Raw genomic sequence first — 6,000 nt, 5'->3', positions numbered from 1 at the left:
ATGCCCGCTCACCAGACCCAGTGACACAGCAACAGCTGTCTCACCAGTCGGGTATCCGCTCACGCTGGGTTGACTGTGACGACTCTGATATTTAGCTTCGTCCATCAGTACTTGAATCACACACTGTACCCTCTGGCTGTTTTTCATAGAGCTGGGGGCTCCGCTGACATAGGCTGTTTCTCCCTTAGGTGGAGTTCCTTGACAAGGTCCTGTCACACTCAGCCCCGGTCACACTCTTGTGAGGAGAATTCTCTTTCCCAGGCAAAAATCTGGTTCTCTCGTCCTTTTACCAGGCTCTGATGGAATTGTAGCCCAGAGCCCACCATTTCCAATAGGCAGTGCTTTCTATAGGGACTTCATGCCCCATCATGCTCCTCTTCTGCCTTCTCATTGATCGTGTGCTGTTGCCAAGGGAGAAAAGCAGATTGGGTGGTCATCTTCAATAAACCTGCTCTGTTTCCCTCAACTGAGGTATGAGAAATAGGGGGGCAAAGAAGAAGAGAGCCCACAGCTGTTCTGGTCCTCTCTGTTCTCCTTCAGTTTCCCACTCTGAGAGGAGGAGGGGGGTGATGTGCGGGCCGCCATGATCAACAGAGAAGCTCCTGCACCCACACTGTCAGTTCTCTTGTAGCAAGGGGAGGCTGTAGTGAGGGGGTGCTGGGGTGGTAGAAAGCTCTTGCTACAATAGTAGATACAGTGGAGGAGTGATGTAGCCACCTAGGGACAGTGAGTTATTTGCAGGACTACAGATGGAAATGATGCAGAAGACGCTTGAAAAACCACCCCAAATGCAACCACTACACCAAGGACTAGTAAGCTGCAATATATATTACATTTTTAATTCTGGGTTTAGATACACTTTAACATTCAAACTAGTAAGTGGCTTCAGTCTTTAAAGCTCTACTTTTGAAGCTGAATCCTTGCAATAATTATGATAAAATTTTCTATGTTCCTGTTGTCCTACATTAAAATAAGGTGGCCTAGCCATGTATTCAGCGCCATATGACTGGTAAGAGTCATGTTTGCAGCAGTGTTCCAACACCTAGTAATTGCTACAGGGGATGGTGCTGAAACTGCAAACACAGCTTGAGCCATTAGATATGTAAAGTTCAAAAAACAGTGTAGTGCCTTCTAAGAACAAATGTAAGATATCTGAATGTCTCTTTTCCATCACAAATCCAGAAAAAAAAGGATGTTTTTTTTTCTCATTTTAGGGGACAGTGCCATGTAAACTATTCCTTTTTACCTCTGGGCAATGTGCTTTATTACAGGCTTACCTGTAGGTATAAATAAAAAGCAGAGTTTACTACCGCTTTAAGAAGGTTCTATTGACTGATTGCTATGGGCAGTACTACTTTTTTGTAGCAACAATTGAGGCAAACATAATTTTAAGAACATCACATAAGCACTTTAAATAGCTCTTCACTGTTCTGTTCTGTTCTGTTCTGTTCTGTTCTGTTCTGGACTAAGCTACAGTTCGCCACATCCACCAAAGTCTGAAACAGTATTTTAACTGGACACTTTACCAGAAACTTGTCCAGAGAACAATATGTAGGATATCAATATAGACCTCTCCTAAAAATGTTTGTCACCTGGCCATCTACTGAGCTTGTACCTCCAATACTTTGTATAAATATCAATGTTATTGAACAAGTGCACAAATTAGGAACTCATATTTTCTTGGCCTTCACATGCTTGTTCTAGCCAATGATTAAGAATTTTTTTTACGTTTTCACTTAAAATGTAGCTAAAATAAAAAAGAGGTTTATACTTACCTGCTCTGTGCAATGGTATTGCACAGAATGGCCCCTTACTTCCTCTTCTGGAGTCCTTCTTTCCTGTGTGTACCCCCATAGCAAGCTGTGTGCTATGGGGGCACATGTGCAGGCACGTTTCTGAGCTGGTCTGGCTTGGCCATGCTCCCCTCTCCCCCCTGCTAATGGCTCCCTCTGCTGCCTGAGTGTCCTATGAGACTAGGTTGAAGGATAAGTAGAGCTGCAGCTGGGCACAGATCTTTATTGAGAGAGGGCTCAGGTAAGTGTTTAGAGGGGGGAGGCGCAAAAAGTGGTAAAACGTTTGTTACTTTAAAGGCTCGTGCACACTGGGCTTAAATGCTGCTTTTAAAGGTGCATCACTTTTTTTCTGCCTCTGAACACCCCTCTGTGTTAGCCTAAATGTCCATGCACACATAAGCATTAACAGAGATATTAGAGCAGGAACATTTACAGGCAGGAAAAAAATCCATCGTCAGCGCACTCAGGAAAGGAGCTTTTAAGCAGACAAAATGTGCGCATATACGCACATAAATGCCAGGAGTGTGTAGGCGCATTTACACGTTAATACATTCTAATGGCTGGACTAAATGTAAAATTCTAGCTAATAGAATACATTAACATGCATACTTGTGAATGCGTATAAACGCTTGTGCAGTATGCAGCTTTTCCTGCATTTTTTATGCAGCTTTTCTTCTGCCAGGAGAAAAGGCATTCAGGGGAGCTGAGCAAATGCTCAGTGAGCATGAGGCCTAATGCAGGGAATGTATTAAGGTAAAAAACATTTTAACTGTAGAATCACTTCAAGGGCCTGTAGACCTTCAGAGGAAAAGCATCATTTGACTCTCCCATGCATAAGGAGATTTTGGTACAATTGGTTAAATCATTCAGAGTAGCCGGTTGTCACATCAGTTTGGTTCTCCCACCACACAAAAACAAAGCCTGCCCCTCAGGCACAGCCAGTGGTCTAATAGCAAGACTTTGAAGATCTGTAATGACACTTCAACACTATTCATGTTTTATTGGCCGCAAGGAACCATTTGCACTTAGCAACTAGCAGAGCCTTGGAGGACAAGTATCCAGCTTCTTGAGATCGCAGATGTAATACCTTCAGCAACAAGAAAGTAATTAGAATACAAAAAAGATTAGCAGCCTCCCTTTGGGCTTAACAGTGTTACAACATCAATTGTCTATGCTAATTCATAAAGACAAACTAGCTGTCACACTGAAAATCAAACGATTGGGCTCTTTTCTAATTAACAGAACTGCTGCCAAAAAGCATTAAAAACTTGATTGGAAAATTGTTTGAAGACTATAGTTTGCATTTCTGACCTTAGAGAATCCAAATGAGCTAATATTGTCATTGGGGATTTGACGAACGATGGAGATCATGAAATAAACATGAGAAGATGAATTTATCTTGCCTCCTACGCCACTTAGGATGTTACACTGATAACATGCTTCCCATGAGCAGTGCACACAGGGCAACAAGTCTAAAATTTAAAAAAAAAATGCTGATTCCAAGCTATGTAGTGAAAGAAAACTCATTATTTGAAAACATTTGAATAAGGCTACAAAGTACCTGTATTAGCAGAGATTTGGCTCTATGAGGATCACATAAAAATACCAAAACAAAGTTCCCTCTTTCCTGACTGTATCAGTGATATGTCTGCTAGGTGTGTTCTATAATGCTGTCCCATTTTGTGCTAATGGAGAGAACAGTGGACAGTCAGACAAAAATGTTCACTCTGACCTGTATTTTTTTATTCTAAAGCCCTGCACACACGGGCCAAATATCATCCGAAATCTGCTGGTACAGTAGATACCGGCCAACATTTGGCCCATGTGTATGGGTCCTTGTTTGACAGAAGCTGATCTCACAGCCAGCTTCTGTCAAATGAGCTTGCTGGAACACCAGCAGCCAATCAGTATCTGATCAGCACTTTCAGCCAATGGCTGCGAGCGCTGACTGGTGTGTTCTGGTAGGGGGTGGTCCCCCTGTCAGAACACAATAGTTCAGCAGGGAGATCGCTGTACTAAAATTGCATCATTAGTACAGCAAGTGCCTCAGGTTTTTTTCCCTTAAGCCTGGGTGTGTATACCAGGCTGTAGCAAAATGAGGGGACCTGCTGTAGTTGTGCTGCACAAATAGCTAAGCTGTGATTTTAAATATGCAAGTCTTAGATAACAGAATGGAACAGCATCCTTTCTTAGCTTTTGCCATTGCGTGATTGTGGTTTGGTTTCAGGTTCCAACAGACACTAACTCAATAAAGTAAACATGACTTCCCTATACTTATGTGAGTTTCCTCCAAGTCCATTTTTATAATTGTTGGGTATGTGTGCAATAAATAAATAATACATAAAATAAGTAAATTTAAAAAAATGCACTTGTATATATTATTGACGCATTATGTAGCACGCTATAGAGTGTAAGTGCTCGATTGAACAAAGTCATAGTAGACATAGAAAGACCTGGCTTGGTGGTGTTTATTGTATGGTGTTTGTATGAAACTTCCATACAATGCATAAACAACATAAAAGTCGAGCTGATATTTTTTGGCAATTGTGTTCATTTATTTTAATTTTTAGAAAAAAAAAATATTCCTAAATAGCAAAGAAAAATATCTACAACGGGGTACCTATATAAAACCTTATTTGCAAGATATGTTCTGCTCAAACCATAGTAAGCAAGCAGAACCCAAAAAAGGAAACACTGCTTCTCATTCACATAAAGATAATTATATAAATGTATACTCTGGCATAAATAGATATACTGTACATACCATAAATTGAATAGCAATAGCCTTAGGAGAGAAAATGTTCCTTTAAGTAGAGATTGCAACTGAAATGTTTAAAGTTCCTGATATGGTGGTATCCGCTGTCTTCTGCTAGCAATGGTGTGACTCATATGCATTATAAAAAACTGGTAATTCAATGAGATTAAACAGATAAGTCATGGTACTGCTCAAAGCAAAAGTTTCCTAGTAACTGAGGTGTAAAGGTATCTGCATGCAACATCTCAAGAGTGACAAAAGAGGTTGGGCATCCACCTGCGCACCAATCCTATGGCTAGCACTGCCTCCAAGGAACAAGAGTTCTTGCCCAGGCTGTTGGCTGTTTGCAGGGTTGTTCATAGTTTCCACCTGATTGCTTTTCAACGCACCGAGCAGAGATGTCTGTGTCAAGACCGGAATGTGACAGTCCTGATGCAGTGAAGCTGATGTGATCCCTCTGATGTGCAGAGTCTCGCAACAGTAGACCAGTAATCTGTTTTTTAATCCCTTGCCAAGAACGCAAGCCAGTCCCTTGATGTAAACTATATCTGCTTTTCTAGCATCCTTCCCGTTCGCAAGCTCTCTGGTAGTTGTAGTTCAATCAGCATTCAAAAATACAGGTTGTGTTGGCTATAGGACTACAGGTCCCAAGATTCTCTGCTGTCAGAAAACTGAATCTACTCTAACAGGAAGTGATATAGTAGTTCCAGTACTGGGCACTAGGGGAGGAAAGGATTAATTATAGTCTCATTTGTAAATGTCCCTGAATGACATAATGAAATAGTCATCACCTGGCTACACATACATTTCAACAAGCTGCTTGACCTAGCTTCTTCAATCACATCAATACGTATGTTCCTTGGGGGCACTTTTCAACATGATTTGGGAGGCATTTTTCTAGTCGTATACTAAGGAGTGCACATTTTAACAGTTATATTTCCCAAGTTATCATTTATTAGTTCTGCATTATTAGATGTTTATCTCTTGTGTGTTAAAGTGGTTGCAAAACCCTGAAATGAAAAAAATCAACAAAGCATAGGCTTTTATTATGTGTACTTGCCTCAGTATATAGAGCTAAGTGTGAATCTGGTCTGCTCTCTTATTCCTCTGTTATCTGCATAAGTAATTTCTGACAGTCTATCCTGACACCAGGTTATCCTGGAAGGCTGCATTGCCTCCCCCCCTCCCCCAGCAGCACACAGCAGGTGATTGACAGTCTCAGATGTGCATGTTTCCCAGTGAATTTGTGTGTGGTGGATGTTCTTTTCCTCCACTGAGGTCTCATATTACACTCGGCTATGTGTTGTGTAATGTGAGACATCAGATCACTGCCCCTGCTTTCTGGAAGCTCAGAAATGTTGGGTAAACTCGGTCTTTGTACGGCTGTGGATCAGAGAGTGCCACAGGAAAAAAAGTACAACTTATGAAGGAGGAATTGCTTCATCACTGTGT

This window comes from Staurois parvus, unplaced genomic scaffold (assembly GCF_062004578.1).
Source record: "Staurois parvus isolate SC_StPar_1 unplaced genomic scaffold, SC_StPar_1.0 ptg000321l, whole genome shotgun sequence".
Taxonomy (NCBI): Eukaryota; Metazoa; Chordata; class Amphibia; order Anura; family Ranidae; genus Staurois; species Staurois parvus.
This window is presented reverse-complemented; position numbering follows the sequence as displayed.